The 20115-nt window shown below is 35.0% G+C and overlaps 1 pseudogene; it reads left to right on the top strand.

Annotated features, from left to right (window-relative positions):
• The window catches only part of LOC143388602 (phosphatidylinositol 3,4,5-trisphosphate-dependent Rac exchanger 2 protein-like), a 147970-nt pseudogene that overhangs the window by 105618 nt on the left and 22237 nt on the right, over window positions 1-20115 (top strand).

Below are 20115 nucleotides of genomic sequence, written 5' to 3'. Positions count from 1 at the left end.
GTAAACAACTTTGCAAGACCCTGTCTCAAAATAAAATAAAAAAATTAAAAGATCTGGAGATATATAGCTTAGTGATACCGACCCCCACTCTCCAACCTGGGTTTAATCCCTCGTAGCACACTCAAAAAAATTGGAGGGTTTGCAGATTGTCTTCACTCTGTGGGACTGTAGGATAATTTGTCATGTTCTTTTCTGTGATTATGCCTCATGTTTAGTCAAGGCAGTCCAATATGGTCAGAATAGCATGGCTTTGGGCATAGGTCAGTTCCTTATATATTGAAGTAGATAATAATGAATTTCAAGTTTCTTGTGACAGAGAAATTAACATAGAAAGCAGTCAGCATAGTTCGAATATCATGCCTACTCAGTCATTCAATGGATGGAAATCTTTGAGTACCTCCCAAATTGGCATATTCTGAGAACAGTTAAGTTATAAATGCCATCATCTTGTTTGCATTTTACTCTTTATGTAGTTGTTGATTTAACTTGCTGGCAGATGTGTATATATTTCCTTCACACACTCATATCATTCAATACCTTCATGGATAATTCATTTTAGATAAAGAGTTTAGAAATTATCACATGCATTTGTAGTAATCAGGCATTATACTAATAAAGTCTTAATTGACATGACCTCTTACTTTACATGTCTTTGAAGTTTGGAGATCAAAATAGATACATTATATTTTTAAATTACCTTCGAATTTCTATTCTTTTTTTTTCCTGACATTTTAGGGGTGATTTAAAATTAAAATTCTATTTCTCTATGTCTAATGAACTAGTTTTTTAAAATGATAACATCTCTATGTAGAATTAAACCACCTGAAGTTGCTAAGAAAACTATTTTTAAGGAATTGCATTATATTTTTGAATTTCCTTGAAACCCGGTAACATAATTTAGGACATCATATTTTGCTTAATCTAATACACTTGACTTTATTATGTGTTGTGTTCTACTTTAGATACCAGTTTTTTTCCCCTTGAGGTATTTAGAAAATATGTAAATGAAGCATTTTTATCAATGAGGCAATAAATAATGGTATTAAATCATTGGTGCCAACTCTAAGGAATTTTATGAGAATATCTGGCCCAATCTCATACTTCTGAATGACCCATTTGTTGGTGGCAGGATTACTGATGTGCCTCAGTTGAAACTGTTTGAGAAACTAAGCCTCTAATGCTCTGACTAGCCTGCAGTGCCTGGCAATCATCAGACTGTCTTTGTTAATTTATTGACTTTTTTTAAGAAGTAGGTACTGTCAATACATTTTCAAGAAAAATGTTTGAGCCAAAGAGGTTCATTTACTTGATCTGAAATGTTTATATTTAAAGCATTAGCTATTAAAAGGTATTAGGTGTTTTTATTAGCTAGAACTACTTAAAATGATTAATTATTCCTCTCGTTTCCCCCATTCTAAAAGCCTTTACCCAGCTCCGTATGTTTATCAGAAAAGTGACATGACATGAGCCAGTGATCTGTGCAGCTAGACTGGTCTTCTCTGTGCATACCATGTAATTTAATTCTAAATATAAACATGTTATACACAATTCAATCTGCAATATAATCACTTTAAAACAGTACAGTGTCCAAGTGCCTGGATTCCCTGTTGCCCTTAGTATTCAGAGATGCTGTATTGCATTCGAGCTTAACAATTTATTTAAAAAGCTAGTTAACAAGCAATTTTCTTGTCATATAGTAATTATTCTTGGTCAGAGTGCAAAAGCAGATATCAGATGCTTTTCCAAGTTTTAAAAGAAATTGCCTCTTAAGAAGTTGCTTATTCCTATGAAGGGCTGGTGTTGAGCTTGTCTTTTCATGAAATCTAGACACCCTGCCACTTGAAAACACTTCTGGAAGTAAAATTTTCTTTAATACATAGGCATTTTGCTAAATCTTCCTATTTAACATCAGATCCTAAGATAGAGTTAGAGATGAATTTGCTATCTAGTAACACAAGATAAGGTGATGTGATGAATTTAACCAAGGCTATATGATTGCTCTTTCACTTTGGGACACTAAGTACTTTTGTCCTTGAATGGGCTCTTTCCATTTATGACACTTAGATTTAAAATATGTAAAAACCAAAAAATAATTTATGAATAGCCCAAAATCTATTTTAAATTAGAGGATTTGTGTGTTCTTCCAGGAAAGAAAAAAACAAAGAACATTGGGGAATAGGAAAGTTAGGAAATTTGGGAACAGATTTCATTTTGCAGATGCCCCAAGAATAAGACATGAGTTGACTGCATTATAGGACAGTTAGTGACCTGGGGGTGGGGGATGGTGACAGATGGAAAGGCTAGTGGAATTATCTTTGGCATTTCCTCAAGCCTTTTGTTGAAAAAGTGTACAAATAGAAGCATAGATTCATAAAAAGCAGCATTTGTAATAGGTGCTCTGTGCCAGGCAGGGTTATGCTGTTTTATACACTAATTTCATTCTCACAGTTCCTCACTGCTTTGTATTATGAAACCCTGGGAAGTATCACAAGACATTTGAAGCTTAACTTTGTTTCCAAAACTGAATTATGATTTCATTATCCTCAAATCTATTTTGACCCTTCTCTACCTTGGGCTTCCCCTTCTCAGTAGATGATTTCCCTATCTCTTCAGTTCCTCAAGCCAGAACCCAAAAGTTATCTTTGGTCCTTCTTTTACCTTCCTCCAGCTCTTATTCTGCACCAGGTGCTGTCAGTTATACCTCTGAATGCATTCACGTCTGTCCCTTTAGATTGAGTTAGCATCCTCTCTCACTAGCACCACCAGAGGAGTTTCCCCTCTGTGTGATTTGCTCTGATACATTCTATATTCAGCAGATGCCAGAGGGACCTGGAAAGGTAAATTGTATAGTTCTCTGCCTATAAAACCATGAAACCACATTATGCTACAGTGAAACTAGGGCTGTTTCTTGGTATTCACAGGAGATAGTTTTCAGTATCCTCTGCAGCTTCCAAAATTCCAGGATGTTCAAATCCCTTATATAAAATTGGTTATTATTGGTATATAACCTGTGCCAAACCTCCTGTATACTTTAAATAATCTCTATAGATTATGTATAATACCTAGACATTATAAATGTTATGTAAATAGTTGATACATTATAGGGGATAATGGCAAGAAAAACTGTACATGTTCAGTACACATGGTTTTTTTCCTGAATATTTTTGATGTGTGGTTGGTTAATCTATGGATGCAGAATCTATTGATATGAATATGTTATTGGGGCCTGCAATTTCCTACATGATCTGCCCCTGTCTGCCTCTATCAACTCATCTCACTGGGCTGCAGCTTCAGTAAACACTTTCTGTTACCAGAACTCTGACCCACTTCAAGGTGATCTGCCTGGTGGGCACTGCTTCTAAGGTCTCCATGTCTGGCTTCCTGAGTGCTCAAGAGTCAGACTGATGGCAGACCCATTTAGAGGCCCTGCCTGTTCTCTAATTAAAAAAGATATTCCTCTGTCCCTGATACTCAGACATCTCTTCTCTAGACATCTCTGTGTAACACTGGCTTTTCACCCCCTTAATCATTCACAACAGAGGTTTCTTTCTCACTCATTCTGAGTCCACCTTGGCCCACAAGGTCTCTGTTCCATATTGTGTTCCTGCAGAATCAAAGGGAAGTGCCCCATCAGATGGAATGTTTCTATCATGGCAGGAAAAGGGAATGAGGCAAACTGTGTACTGGTGTGTGCAGAGGCTTCTACAGACAAGTGATCCCATTCACAACCACTCACATTATTTTGGCTAAAGCAAGTCCCATGGCCAAGCCCAGCCTCAGAGGGCTAAGGGAGCACCTCCCAATCATGTGCTCATACTAATGACCCTTGTACTCCCTCTAGAGCACCTAAGGCATATGCAGGGAGAGAAGGTTAAGCTTCATTTGAAAAGCATGTGCAACAGTGGATCTGTCCCACCCCACCTCTGAAATGGAATGACAATAATGTTACTTGCTTCATAAGGTAGTTTTAGGATTAAATGAATTAATACCTGTTAAGTATCATAGCGATGGACATAAAAAGCATAACAAATGTGACTTGTGTGAGGATGAGGATTATATTTTAAAAGCAAGAGTAGATGAAATCCACTGTGCCCAGAATCTTTATCAGTGACATTAGGAGGTGACTGATGTGGAATGAAATGCTGCCTAGAATTTTAATTAATGGACCTTTAGTAAATAGCTTAATATTATATATGAGCAAAAGCAAAGCAAAATATTTTTGCATTCACAAATGAGTACTATAATCTGATGCCTTATTATTGCTTTTCAGAATCTGGAAATTTTATGTGAGAACTTGGTGTTGAGAATAGGTTTTCCTATCATTTATTTTTAAGCTTAAACACTTGTTCCCATAGGGTCAGTGCAAGCATGACTGCAACTGTTTGAAATGAAAAGTAAATATGTGAAAATAATTCTCATTACTTTGAGAAAATATTTAATGCTTAGCTCCATGACTTCTAATTTAAAATATACATAAGCACAGAGGTCTGTCTTCAAAATGAGAACTCCTGCATATCTTTCCTCTTTGATATTCATAGTTCATGTGTCTGTGTAGTGTGGTGCTTGGGTAATTGGAGTTACTCTAATGTTTTAATCTTTGGGGTAGAAGGAGTGAATAAATATACAATCTGTCTTACAAGACATTAAAAGTATATTTCCAAATAGAGAAACTGTTTAAAATAATTCATAACTTTCAGTTATTGAAAATGCTCACAGAGCCTTGAGCTATGTAACAGGGCTCCTTCAACCACCACTGATGTCTAAAACCTATGAAATGCTAAAATAGTATTCAAAGATCATTTCACAGTGACACTGTCCTCAGCTATACTATTTGAAATTTTAGCTCCATGTTTTCTTTGTTCTTCTCCTTAACATTTGTCTCTCTTTCTTATGCTCTAAAGTTTACTTATTCACTGTTGATCTTCTTCCATGGAATTTTACACTCTGAAGAAGGCAGGGACCTTTGTGTTTTGTACACAGCTGTATCCACACCACTAGAAATAACACCTGGTGCAACAAATGTGCTTAATTAGTGAGACCTCTCAACAGGGATTTCACTCCACACACACCTTTGGTTTGATGTTAGAGAATATGTGTAAGAGGTAGAAAGCTACCAAATAATAAAATGAACATTTTCATTATTATGAAAAAATAAATGTCAAGACACGTGCTATTGGTTGGAACTCAATGTCATAAGCATGTAGTATGAACTTGTTCTGTCTTGAAAGCCAGCCATGGGATCTTGCTTTAGATGTGGTTCAGTTAATTGAGTGAGTTTTATAGCATTCTGTTGGATAATAAAGCCCAATTACACCTTTGCCTGATTTTGAGTTAGTTCTAACGGAAACATTCCATGGCCAAGCCTCCAGACCTTAGAGTGGTGAATCCAGCAGGTCGCAGTCTTCCCCATGTCTCACACCACTCCATTTTCCATACTGTGCTCTGTATGGTGCTCCAGCCTTGAGCCAAGTGGAAGAGGTCCTAATTTGGGCCGATTTGTGATATTATATTCTGGCCACATTGCAGGTGAGACTAGAGTTGTCCCTATTTCCTCCTGTAGTCACATTGATGCGACTTATAATTACTACAGTCAGACTCCTGCTTGTCTGAGTAGCCAGTGAGAAGCCATTGACAACAGGATATTGTCCCTGTCAAATAGAACAGACCTGGGAAAAACCCCTGGTGGGAATTGGTGGGTAGGTGGGTTTTTACTATTTGAGGGTGAGCCAGTGATGATAATGAAGCACATTTACTATTTGGGTTTACTATTTAGTAAGCACCTTAAATTTTACCAGGTGTTTTCACGTGGTGATGTTAGCAGTAATGGTGAGACAGAGGAGATGGCTATTGTGCACCAGGAATATGTGGTTCTCATTTCCTTCCACAGCTCCACATGGGCTAGTTATTCTAATAACCCTGCTTGTGAAAGTGTCCCTAGCTTGTTCTGATAACAAAGCTGAACAGTGGCAGAACCGGGATCTAAACATAGTTTTCCAGCATAAATTGTGTGTGGTTTCTTTATGAATTCTAAGCAGAAAATGTGAGCTCTACTACATGCTTTTTTTTTATATATATATACTGGGATTGAACTCGGATACATTCAACCACTGAGCCAGATCCCTGGCCCTATTTTATATTTTATTTAGAGACAGGGTCTCGCTGTGTTGCTTAGCGCCTTGCCCCTTACTGAGGCTGGTTTTGAACTCGTGATCCCAAATCGCTGGGATTCCAGGTGTGCAGCACCACAACCCCTCTACTACATGCTTTTTATGCAAGAGGATATGTATTTGATGTGCAACATGGGAGTACTCTAGAAATATTTGTAAGCCTATCATATTAAACAAATAAGGTAGCTATTGGTAGCAGTCAGTATGAAAATATGCATTTATATATTTTTTTTCAAATATCACTTTTCAGCCTTCTATCTTCAATCATATTTTCTCCAAAATTGGAGCGTAAAACCTCAGAGGGCATAATACCAACAGACACTGACAATGAGAAGGGAGAAAGAAACAGCAAATGAGTCTGTTTTAATGTAGCAGGAGATGAGCAGGAAGATTCAGGTCATGACCCCATCAGCACAGAGACTCATGCAGCTAATTCATTCATTGTCCACCTCATTTCACCTGTGATGACCAGCCCAAGTCAAAGCATATTGGGACAGCATAATCTTTGAAATACTTGCCTTATGTAACCTAAGTAACTTGGAAAGAACATTTTTTTCTTTAGCTGTGTGGACCTAATTTGGGAGATTTTTATAGAAATGGATTGTGTTACATGGAGAGAAGGTAAGAAAATTGTGCCTACATTTACTGCTTTTGTTGTTGTTGTTGTTGTTATTTGTTTTTTGGATATCTGTTTGAGATCATTAGTTTGTTGGGAACTAAATGGGAGTTCTTTTTGTCTTTTTTTCCCCTTAAATTATGTGTTCCAAGATAACTGGAAAAATTCCACTTGCCTAGCACCATAGCCCAACTTTGTGTTTGTTTCTTCTTTTGGATGCTTTTTTAAAAAATTCTAATTTGTTATATAGGATAGAAAATGTCTTATTACAATTCATATTATACATATATATGTTACATTTTATACATATACACATATTATACATATTATACATATACATATACATATAGAGCACAATTTTTCATATATCTGGATGCACACTTGGATACATTTTGTATTAGTTTGCTAGGGCTGCCCTAAAAAAGTACTTTAATGTGTAAAGTATTTTAATGTGTAGGTTATTTCATTTGGCAAAATGATCTCAAGGCTTGTCTATTTTATAGCATGTGTCAGAATTTTATTTTTTTTAAACTCATATTCCATTTTATGTGCACACCATATTTTTCTTATTCATTCTTTCATTGAGGGATAATTAGGTTGTTCCTACTTTTTGACAATTGTGAATAATGATGCTGTGAACTTTGATATACAAATACCTATTTAAGTCTCTGCTTTCAGTTCTTTTGTATATATGCCCAGAAGTGGAATTGCTGGATCTTACAGTTCTATGTTTAATTTCTTGAGGAAATGTCATACTGTTTTCCAAAGTGGCTCCACCATTAACACATTTTTTTCAATGTGTTCTTTTAGATATACATGAGGGTAGGGTGTATTTTGACATATTGTACATACATGAAGTAAAACATATTCTAATTAGGACCCATTCTTGTATTTAAATATGATGTGGAGTTTCACTGGTTATATATCCATATATATATATATATATATATATATATATATATATATATATATATATATATATATATATATATATATATTCATACTGTCTTTCCTGTTCCCAAACCCTTTTGTTCCCTTCATTTCCATTTGTCTAATCCAATGAAATTCTAATCTTCCTCTCCCTACCTTCCCTTGTTGTGGGTTGATGAATATGTTTTTTAAAAGACATTGAAGTTTAGGGAATTTAAGTATATACTTAACTGAGCAAAAGCATATTTTTCTCTGAATAGATGCCACTATCATAATGCTCCCAGGAATTGTAAATCTGCAGTTCTCATCATCCTTGAGTATTTCTTGTTGATGATCAAAAGAAATTGATTTAATTATATTTATTTTTAGAATAAAATGCATTTATCTATTAGAAATGGAGAAATTCTTAAAAAGTATTTGTTGTTTTTGAAGAAATTTAGATACAGAATTCTAATATGGGATAAAAAAACTGAATTTTTAAAATGGTATTCATCTAAGAATCCTGCATTTTCATCTCAAGTTCTGCTTTTAGACTCTGTACCTTGAGTCACAGTGGGCAGCTGTAGAAATAACAACTTTACATGTATGCTTTGATCGACTGACCAGTTGATATACTGGTATCTTTTTTGGTCATGGGAGCCCAATAGCTGGTTGAATATGGCTGAGTGTACTGAGAACTCTTAGTCGGTGGTATGAGGGCTCTCCGCAAAATTTAACATAATGTCACATAGCCAGAATTTCATGGTTGATGGGATGACCCCATTTCTAATGTTACCTTGTCTCTAACTTCAAAATATCAAATGTATGCCAAATAGGATATCAAAATATCATCATTCTATGATATTTACTTAGGGAGGATTGTTACAGAGCCATTCAAAAGTTATATTGTGCCACACGTGGTGGCTCATACCTGTAATCCCAGCTACTTGGGAGATGGAGGTAGGAGGATCACAGTCTAAGGCCAGCCTGAGTAGGTTTGAGAGCAGTCTTGACAACTTAGTGGAAACCTGTTTCAAAATTAAGAATAAAAAGAGCTGGTGATGAAGCTCAGTGGCCAGGTACCCTGAATTCATTAGCCAGTACCACCCCTACACACACACACACACACACACACACACACACACACACACACATTGTATCCTAATGCTCTCATCTACTCATAACTTTCTAAATTGAAGAAAGAAATAGTAGAGTATTTAGGGGACTCAGTGGGAGACTGGTTAATTGCAAGGTGTTACTATGACAGTGCCTATCTCCTGCTTAGTCCCTGAGCTAAATTCTCATTTCATAGTATCAGCTGAATGAAGATGTGTTTCCCTGAGTAACACAGCATCCCCTTAAATTCAAATGTTTATTAGTCAAAGCATTTTTAGTTCTGTCACCTATGAAAATTGTACTCCTTTCAAAATCTGTGTCTTTTTTTTAAGCAACCTACTTTTTCATTTTTTCTCAATTTGTCCCAATGTCCTATAGTATGGCTCTTACTTTTCCCCTTTTTATCATATCTCAGTGACAGTAATGGTTTTCGGGCTAATCTTTCTGTTTCCATCTTTGCTGATTTTTTTTCCTACACTGGGCTGTAAAATTGATAAAGTACATGTTGTTATCATTTATGAATGAACTAGTTGAGACTTAAAGCAATTTAGCAATTTTCTAAAGCTACAAAGCTAGCATATAACAACCCGGCTTTCTGACTCTTAGTTCAACATATTCTCTGCCTCTGAAATCCTTGTTTTTGCAGTCTTGTAGAAATAACTTGCAGTCTCCTAAAAGTGCTTGCCCTCTGAAGTATTTGGCACATTGATGACCAGTTAATTCTGTTTCTGAATCTACTGTGAACCTGTTTAAAATAGGATGCAAATTAACCTTTTTGGTAACTATGTAAGTTTTAAAATTTACCAATTACAAGTTATCTGCTTGCCAATTGGAAGCAAATGGCAACACATATCTCATTGGACCTAAAGCAATGGGTATGAAGTTTAATACACATTTATCAAACATCTGTTTTGACTGTTTATTGATATAGACCACAATAGCTATAGGAGATTAGAGAACTCCATGCAGGCTATCACAGTTAAGGGTGAGTTAAAAGCTGTCAGAATGTAATGTTTCATTGAGTAACACAATTCATAACTGGAAGACATGGTAGGGTGTAAGTTGTGGGGTAGTATTTATATAGGCAAATATAACATGTTAGTAAATGAGATTTTTATTACCTAATTTTATATATATATATATATATAAAATACATTCATGCTAATTTTTACTCACAGTTAAAATGTGATGTTTGTGACTGAAAAGAGAGCAATTAACTGAAGTGTTTTTTTTTCCCTTTCTCTGCAGAGGTAGTGTAGGATACTCCTGTCTCTTCTTGAATACACAGGTAATATTTAAGTAATATTTTGCATTAAAAATATTTTTAGTTGTAGAAGGACACAATACCTTTAATTTATTTTATTTATTTACAGGTCCTGAATATTGAATGTAATGCCTTATGTGTGCCAGGCAAGCACTCTACTACTGAGCTACAACCCCAAGCCTCTGAATTATTTTTCAAAGCAACTGATTCCAGGATCTTATAAGTCTTAAAACAGGAAGGTAATGACTTTCACTAGTTTAAAGACAGTTGAAAATATTATCCCTATCTTCTTTTAAACTTTGGAAAGATTGAAAAAAATGGATACTAACATAGTTTCAATAAAAAACACAAAGTATATGCTTATTTTTGATTACTGGTAATAACAGGAAATGTACATCAATATCTAAACAGTGTCATTGAAAAGGAGTAAGGGAACAGGTTTTGATAAAGTTGTGCAATTAGTTGTAGATTTAAAAATATTAGCAATGAGAAATGATACTAAGGACAATTAAGTATTTGATCAAACTATAAAATACAGGCAATAAGCTGCTAGCCTTATGCAGGCAGGTACTGTGTCTATTTTCATCATCAACAAATGCTTAAAATAAGAACTGGCATGTAGTGTTCAACAAATATGTCTGCAAGACTATTATTTGAATTAAAAAGGGAAATTTTATGAAAATATTTCTGCAAGGTTTTTATTCAAGATGCATTAAAAAGGATGTGGATCCAGAAGATCGGGAAAACTCAGACATCTTTTTTTTTGTAAATATAAATGCATGTACATGTGTTGATTGACTTATTTTTGTTATTTTAATCTCATCCTTATCAAGTATGTGTCTATGAATATACAAACAAGTACTATTACAGTAACTTTAGATTCAGCAAGGAATTTGCACCTAAAAATGCAAGCTGTATAATTGTCCCATCAATTAGTTGTTTTTTTAAGAAAATACTATGAATTTTGTGGCTTAAACCAATAATTGTTTATCATTGCTCTAGTGTCTAGGGTCACCTGAGGTGTTCTGGTGATCCCTGCCAGGTTTTATTGAGGTAGTTAGTGCTGGGAGCCATCAGCCAAGTAGGTATGATAATCTCCTTGCCAGCTTACTCCCATGCTGTCTAGTGGAAGGACTTCTGAAAGGTGACCTTGCTCAAGGACCAGGGCGGTTTAGCATAATAGGAGATTAGGGTGTTCCCCCTTTAGAATAGGGCAGTTTAGCATAATAGGAGATTAGGGTGTTCCCCCTTTAGAATAGGGCGTATCCTGCTGCTGAGTTCCCCTTGAGTTCTTAGGGTCAGACAGTATATTTTGGGAGACAGAAGCCCATGTGGAGTGAATTTGGGCAGAGTAGTGGATTTGGGCAGAAGTGGATTTGGGCAGAGAACGTGGATTCCCCCAGAACGTGTTTGTAGACAGCTGGTGTGAGTTCGGGAATAAAGAATTGCTGTTTGAATCTACAAGCTGTGTGGAGACTCCTGATTTGTGCCCAGCCAGAGACTGCGGCAAGTTAGGTTTGTTCATGTGTCTGCAGCCAGGAGGAAATTGGGTGGGCACAGATTATATTGGGTGAGCTTACTTGCCCATGTCACAATTGGTTGGCTGCTAACTGGGATAGCAGGGCTGATGGTTGTGAGGGTCTTTAAAAGCACTATTCGGAAATTTCATTATTTTCACAATTTTAAAGGTGAAGAAAATTGACATTCAGGTATGTTAATAATAACTAATATTTATTTGACACATAAATTTGAGCATCATGATGATTAGGTAAATTAGGCCTTATTAAGTAAATGATTAGCATGTCATCTATGAGACTAGCCTGGTCATTTCCATGTGGAGAATTTGCAGGGTTTCAAGAAGAGAGCAAAAGCACACTAGAATTCACTGTCTTCTCTTGGTCACAACACTTAATTGGCACCCCCAGAGCTTTAGATGCAAGATGCAGGGGTGAAGATGGAGACTCTGCCTTTATTTTATTTTCTCCCCCAGACAGGGTCTTACTGTGTGTACAGGCTGGCTTGCTGGCTTTCAACTCCTAGGCCCCAGTGATTCTCTTACTTTAGCTTCCTGAGTAACTGGGTCTGCAGATGAGCATGTGCTCATCTTAGGACTATTGATGCTATTGATGGCAACAGTTGCAAAACTGTATTGCAAGGGCCTGGATACAGAGAGGGGAAAAATTTGTGACCACTTTGAAACTAGACCACCTGTGGCAATTTTCAGTTACCAATGAATGAATGAGTCCAGTTAACCAAGGGGGATTTTCTGTTGTTTGGTTGATTTTTGCTTTAATTAAACAAGATTTTGCCTTTCTTTTCTGATGAACAATTATAACAACAACAACAAAAATCTTACAGTTCTAAATTTTTCCTAATAATACCACACATCATGGACCAAATTTTCACAGATTCTGCTGGGTCCTCACAGCCACAGTGTGAGAATGTTATTGTTTTCACAGTTTTAAAGGTAAAGACTTATGAATAATAACTAGTAAATGGCATTAATTCAACTTATAATTTTTAGCATCAAGAGAATGAGGCAAAGTGGGCCTTAAAATGTAAATGAATAAAACAGTAAATGAATAAAACTAAATCATACTTAGTTTTGCCAGTTCCAGAAGTGGCTTGCTGGAAAGACTTCATTGTTTTTTTTTTTCATTAATATTCAGATGGCTGTTGCTTATTTTTGATTTTTTTTCATACCTCACGTAACTTGTTTGCCTACTTAATTCCTTACTCTCTGTTCTCCCTCTTCTATGTAGGATGGCACCAAAACAGTAATTAAAATACTCCATATTTTTAGTTATTTCACTTTAAATAGTGTGCACACTTCCATTAAATACTTTTTAAACTTTTTTTAAAAAAAATTTTGTTGCGGATGGACCTTTATTTCATTTATTTGGTTTTATATGTAGTGCTGAGAATCAAACCCAGTACCTCAAACATGCTAGGCAAGCGCTCTACCACTGAGCCACAACCCCAGCCCACCTTTCTTAACTTTTTGTTCCTATCTTTCTCTCTCTTGTGTTTATCTTTGTTGTTGTTGTTGCTCTATTTTCTTTTCGCTATCTTTCCCCTACGATTTCTTTTTCAGTGTGATGTCTGAGTTAATTGTTTGGATCTAGAAACCATCTCATTATTTTTTGACCAGCTAGCTAGTAATAGAACTTGAACTTTTAAAAGATGAGATTAAATGAAGTGTTAATATTTTAAAATACATTGGTAGGAGATGAGTTAAGTAGGTGCTAAAGTATTGAAACAAAACCATTCGTTTGGAACAAATTCCCAGTATAAGAAAACTCTTGCTCCACAACGTAATAAGCAACCTGTTACAAAAACCTAGAATGCCTTTGTCTTTATCTTCTGCTAGAAGCTGGAAGCAGCTATTATAATTATTGCTGAATGTCTTTCTTTTTGATAGAAGTTCAGTAAAAGATTGTCTTTGGTGTATTTTGAATGAATGATTCAAGGCAACAGAGTGGATGTTTTCCTGGGAATTAGCAGATTTTTGTTTTATTTCTTTTTTTAAAAAAAATAATATCATTTTAGTCATCATCTTTGTATGTTCTAATAATATTTTCAGTGGTCTGATTATACTTCTATACTTTGAACAGTGTATTTGCAAAGACCAGTATCAAAGAATAAGAACTCATTTGTTCAGGTTTTATTTTTTTAATTTTTAAAATTCTAATTTGTTATATATGACAGCAGAACACATTATAATTCATATTACATATATAGAGTACAATTTTTTATATATCTACTTGTATACAAAGAATATTCACACTATTCGTGTCTTCTTCATACATGTAGTTAGGATAGTAATGTCCATCTCATTCCACCATCTTTTATTTATACCCCCTTGCCCCTCCCTCCCCTTTGCCCTATTTACAGTTTGTCTATTCCTCCCATGCTTACCCCCCAACCCCTCTATGAATTAGCCTCCTCATATCAGAGAAAACATTTGGCATTTGTTTTTTTGGGATTGGCTAACTTCAATTAGGATTATATTCTCCAAAACCATCCATTTACCTGCAAATGCCATGATTTTATTCTCTTTTTCTTTGTTTATGATATTGTTTCTTCCCCATACAAGAATAAAACTGAGCACCTACTCAGTATCAGGCACTGCTCTATTCTGGAGAAAGGGGAATCACAATGATAAGTCTACCCAATTTCACTTTAAGCATTTAAATTATTTTAATCTCATTTATTTTTATTGCAGACCTAAGAAGTAAGAATGAAGCCAATTTTACATATAGGGACCCATGACCCAAGAACATGTGCTTTAAAGTGGGTAGTGATATAGAGATTATGTGCATCTAAAACCCATGAGCATAACCCACAGGATACACCACTTCCTCTGGCCTTGGTGTAGTGATGATCCTCTGGAGGACATATATATGCAAATGGACTTTCTGAATGCTATGTGGTCAGCCAGGGATGCCCCAGGTGTGTGGTGACAAAAGAAGTTCAAGGTGTTTCATAGAGGGGAAGTTTCACATAGGGAGACAAAATGTTCTAGTATTTCAATGAGTTTCAATAGTTCAGGGAGTTGAATTTTGAAGAAAGACTTAATGTTTGCTAGATGGAGAGGAGAGGACAGGGTGGAGAGGACAGGGCAGCCTGTTGCCAGAGGAAACCTAGGGAGAAAATATGGGCTGTAAAGTGCATTTAATAAGTATATTTGATGTTGAAGAATGTGGGGCAGCACTTTGTGACTCAGAGGACAGATCTGTGCACCCCCTGTTTTGGCAGCTTTCAGATCCATTGTTGAAGTAGGACAGAAGAAGTTGGACACCTGAGGAATTTTCAGGAAGCAGCTTTATTGACTGCAGTGTTCAGAGGTAGCTCTTGCCTAAGAATTCTTACTCTGAAGGAAGATTTTGGAAATTCTTTGAACTTTTTACCCAGCGGGAAGAGGGGCCTAGAGATTTACATAATTTTTTTTTCTTTCATTGAGTTCTCATGGCCAGTATCCAAACTTGGACTTCTTTATACCTCAAGTATATTGGTACAATGTTTGATTCCCGTGTGGCATTCAGGGTTAAACATTTGATTTAATGAATGAATATAGCTTTCACAGGGCAGATAGAGTTATCAACTTTTTTGCATATTGGCAAGGCTAGTGAACATTAATTGAAATCAGTTCCAATTCAGTAATAAGGTTGAGTGAAATTTCAATTTGGCTTAACTACATGTGGGGAGTAGAATAAACATCTATATATTCTTTTTAACATTAAAAAAGCTTGAGAATTTCTTCTCAAACACAATTTAGTGATAATTATTTCTACTGATGGCCAAGTTATTAAACCTGGGGATCTCTACTAAAGCTCACAATGGAACCAGAGTGCTCCTTCTCAAGACTCAGGCTTCCTACTCTTGATATCATAAATTATCTTTCAAATTATATTTTATTAAGTTATTTTCAAGTTATAAGAGACAACATTTCTGCAAAGCTTCTGAAATAGTTTTAAAATCTCACTCAGAATTTCTGCTCTAGTATATGACAACTGAAAAGTAAGAATGTAAAAAGAAGAGCTAGGGAAATTTTTACTTCTGTGGTTTCTTAGATCTCAGTACTCTAGCTACACATTTGAACTAATAAGCTATATGAATTTCCTTCCTAAGTCCAACCAAATCCTGAGATTTTAGGAACACAAAGGATTAATTAATACATTTCCATTTTATTTATTTATTATCTCCTTTAGTTTGTAATTTCCATTTACTCATTTTGTAAGCATTTATTGAATACCTACTCTTTGTTAGAAATTGTACCCAAAGAAATAGGCATTTGGTTTTTTTTAGATAATTGAGAATTTGAAAATACTAATTCCTAGTTTAGACATTTTTGCATTTTTACCTGAAAAACACTCTTTCCCACTTTTTCCTTGGTAGCAAGGAACACATGGTTTAGAACCACTTAAGGGAAATGTCTAACATATGTGGGTTGCATTAGGAAGGTGAATCATATGGAACTGCCGTATTCAACCATTTTGATCCCCAATGCAACAAGTTCATATAGCTCAAGCTACTAAAGGAATATTTTTAATGGTTAATGTATTTCTAATAAAAATTTCTGGAATGTTACTCTAAAATATCTAGGTATTACTAATGATGAGACTGAATAAAATTCACAGCAGATACATTATGTGTACACATACTTTTCATGGTTATTAAAAGCAGATGTTCAGTGTTCTTGGTAAGCATCTTAAAATTATGTCTCTTTGTCAATAATTCAAGAACTTAACACTGAGTAAGGCACTATTTATCTCAGTTATACACAAATATTGACAATGCTTCTTTGTTCAAGAAGGTTCTATAAGCCCTTGAAATATTCAATATACTTTTGGGAGATTATTTTTCCCTGTGTTTTTTTTTTCCTACTATGTGTGATTTTTCAACATGCAAAATGTTTGGCTTGATGTTTATACAGGTTGTATATATGTGTTTACCCATAGACACAAATTCTGGATACGTTTCTTTTCATTTGAAAGAAAACTAGCTCAAGAATGGCAATTTATAGAGCAGACATACCATCAAATGGGTCACCCAACAATGTAGTCAAATGCAGGAAAAGACTTCTATATCTAAGATATAAGTGTATATATGTGTGTGTATCTTGGAGTAAAAATCAGTTCATGGTAAAACTGTAAATCTGTCACTTTTGTCAAACAAATGTAAGAATTTGTCTCCTATATATCTGACCATATTTGTAACTGATGTAACTCCTATCTATTTGACCATATTTGTAACTAACTGGATTCAGGAGATACAGATTTTCTTATTAATATGAATAATTGAACAGCAAATAATCTTTGCTCATCTCCATTATGCATTAATATTAGGATAGATTTAGTAGATAATTTTTAAACAATATTAATAACATCATATTTCACTTGTCAACATAAACTAAAAAATTAGTCATTGAGTCTTCAATTGAGGCAAATTGTGTCCCACAGGTAAAGAAAATATAGATAAATGAGCCCTATTTTTTCTTATATTTTATAAAACAATTTAACGATTTCAGGATAAAGTCACAATATAAATTGTATAAAGCAATTTTAATATTCCTAACTTTTTTGGTGTTTAAAATTTTCCAAAAATTATATTTGGTAAAATGTGTGTGCTCATTAATAGAGTCCAAATTCAGTTTTCCCGTGGCATGAGTTTGATGGAAAGATGTAATACCAGTAGACAGGTGTGATCGTGCTTGCCTGTAAATCCCAGCTACTCAAGAATCTGAGGCAGGAGATTGGCAAGTTCAAGGCCAGCCTGAGGAACTTAATGAGAACTTAATGAGACCCTGTCTCAAAATAAAAACAATACAAAAGGATGGATGTAGCTCAGTGGTAGAGTGCTTCTGAGTTCAATCCCCAGTACAGGGCAAAAAAGATGAAATACCCGTCAATGCAAAGTAGATGCTTAATATATTCATTTTCTCCATCTATGACATTTTTTTCAAAGCTGTTGTTGTGTTCTTTTAATACACAGTCAGTCAGACACAGCTCCGGAGAGACATTTTTTTCTGCCAAAGTCTAGTGACCACTTTCTGCCAAAGTCTAGTGCTCAGGGCAGCCTTAAACCAGATGTTTGAAAATAGCAAGGAAAATGAGATGAAAACATGGGAAGCCAGCAGAAGGTGGCTGGACCAGATAGCAAATGCTGGTGTTCTCTTTCACTTTCAGTCACTTCTTTCACCAGACTTGGTAAGGAATCACACGACTCTGGTTGTCTATATTAACTGTAAGCTACATTACTGCATGTTCCCAAATATGAAGTGGTTAGTCATTTCCCACTCATTCTCTCCTTTGTAAGTACCTCAGCTGCCATTAGCTATTTTATATAAAGTCACATTTTTCCATGGTCATTCAAATTTTAATAAGTATGTAAAAATATATTCCTTTTTTCCTGATTTTTAAATCTCTTTTCTGAGGCTGCTGAAAGCTGAGAAAGCCTCCATGTGCTACAGCTTCTTCTGTCCCTAAGCACTGACTAAAAATGGTCATCAGGAAAAAAAGAGGTTCTTTCTACTATAATTCCCTTATCCAGCCCACTGTGAAATCTGAATTTCCATTAAGATTGATAATCAGGAGAGTATTTCATAGAGGAGCTCAGACAACTTACATGCATGTGTGCTGTCTGACGATATGTTTAGAATTTGCATGTGTTAAAAGAAATTGTGGTTTTTCTTTATCACATTTGTCCTGTTGAATCTAGGAGCACTGTGCTAACTGCAATAGAATTAGCCATGTTTGTTCATCCACACTGGATATGAAGAAAGCATTTTGAAATATTTGAAAAATAAAACCGTGCTAAATTTGGAGGGTTTTTTTTTCCACATGTACTTTCTGTGATTGTGAGAGTGGTCATGATATTTAGAGGCATAGATGTTCACTTTTACATATGAATCTCAGGTGTGTGTTAAAAGGGATTGTGATTTTTAGTAGGAAATCCTATTTCATTCATTCAAGCATACATAGAAAATGTAGCTACTAAGTGATAAGGTTGAGTTTTTAAATAAATATGTATGAAGTTATACATAAAAAATAATGCTTTGAGTGATGCTGAGGGTAACAAGGTGATTGCTGACTGCACAGCTATAGGAAATTCTGGAAAAATGGGGAAAGAAGTCCATTTCAGGGTACTTCAAAGTAACTACACAGATTCTCTGAAAAGAATCTGTGCACTCCATGTGGGTAATTTATTTTTACTTATTTGTAGTACTGGAGGACTGAACCTAGGACCTTTTGCCTGCTAGGTATCTATTCTTTACTGAGATAGATTCCCAGCCATTTTATTTTATTTTGAGATAATTTCACTAAGTTGCTCAGGCTGGCCTCAAACTTGCAATCCTTATGTCTAAGCCTCCCAAATAGGTAGATTACAGGTGATTGATATTTTTATTTGGTTAATTTGAAATAAAATACTTTTGGAAAAGTGTTTAAAAACAAAATAAAAATTAGTCATTGTTTGTCAAATGAAAATTAGTTTCTGATAGGAAGCTCACTTCCTATCACATTAAATATTTGCTAATGAATGAGTAAATGAATGAGATTTATCATTCTCTTTACTTTAAAACTGTCATAATCTAATTAGATGTTGCTACTTTTAAAGCAAAAAATTTTACTTGCATTTTCGAGGATTAGGAGAAAATTTTACAATCATATAACTAAGCAATGACCTAGTCTACAATACATGAAGAACCCTTATAACTCAACAGTAAAAAGACAAATGACCCAGTTTAAAATTGGGCAAAGGATTTGAAATGGCAATAAGAACATGAAAAGATGATCTTCATCATTAGCCATTGGGGAAATGCAACTAAATCTATGAAGAAAGATTACATCACCTGTGCTATGGATACAGTTGTAATCCATAAGACAGATAACAACAAGTGTTGGTGAGGATATGGACAGACTGTGATCCTCATAAATTGGCCATGAGAATATGAAATAGCACAAATATTGGGAACACAGTTTGCCAGTTCCTCAAAATGGTAAACATAGACTTTCTGAATTATTCAGAAATTCTACCCCTAGGTAATAATCAAGATTGCAGAGATGACAATTTTCTCAACTATTTGCATCTGTATTGTACTTTTTTGAAATCTGGGGTTGCCTTACTGATTGTTTTTCATACAATGAAAATTTCTTATCACCTCCTTTACCCTCTACAAATGTTGTACCAAAATATGGTAAGAGCTTATACTAACATATTAAACTGTTGCTTAAAACATATTGTGCTGGTTGTTTAAAAGGTACATATACATCATTAGGGAACTTTTAAAAGTTGTGTGTAGTAAGGTTAATTATATTTTCATTATGAGACTATTAAAAGACCCTATAGAGAATGCATTAAACTGCTAATAGGAAGGCGAAAATCTGATAGCATGGTGATATTGCTAAGAGTCACACTGATATAATAAGTATATCTGGCTGTACATGCCAAAGCTTGAAAATTATAAGTTGAAAGAATGAGACAAATAGCTAAAAGGAATTGGATCAGATATTCACAAGATTCTAGACTAAATTTCCATGAAG

The sequence above is a fragment of the Callospermophilus lateralis genome, unplaced genomic scaffold, assembly GCF_048772815.1.
Source record: "Callospermophilus lateralis isolate mCalLat2 unplaced genomic scaffold, mCalLat2.hap1 Scaffold_300, whole genome shotgun sequence".
NCBI lineage: Eukaryota > Metazoa > Chordata > Mammalia > Rodentia > Sciuridae > Callospermophilus > Callospermophilus lateralis.
Note: the sequence above shows the minus strand (reverse complement) of the source record. Positions and strands in the feature narration are given on the sequence as shown.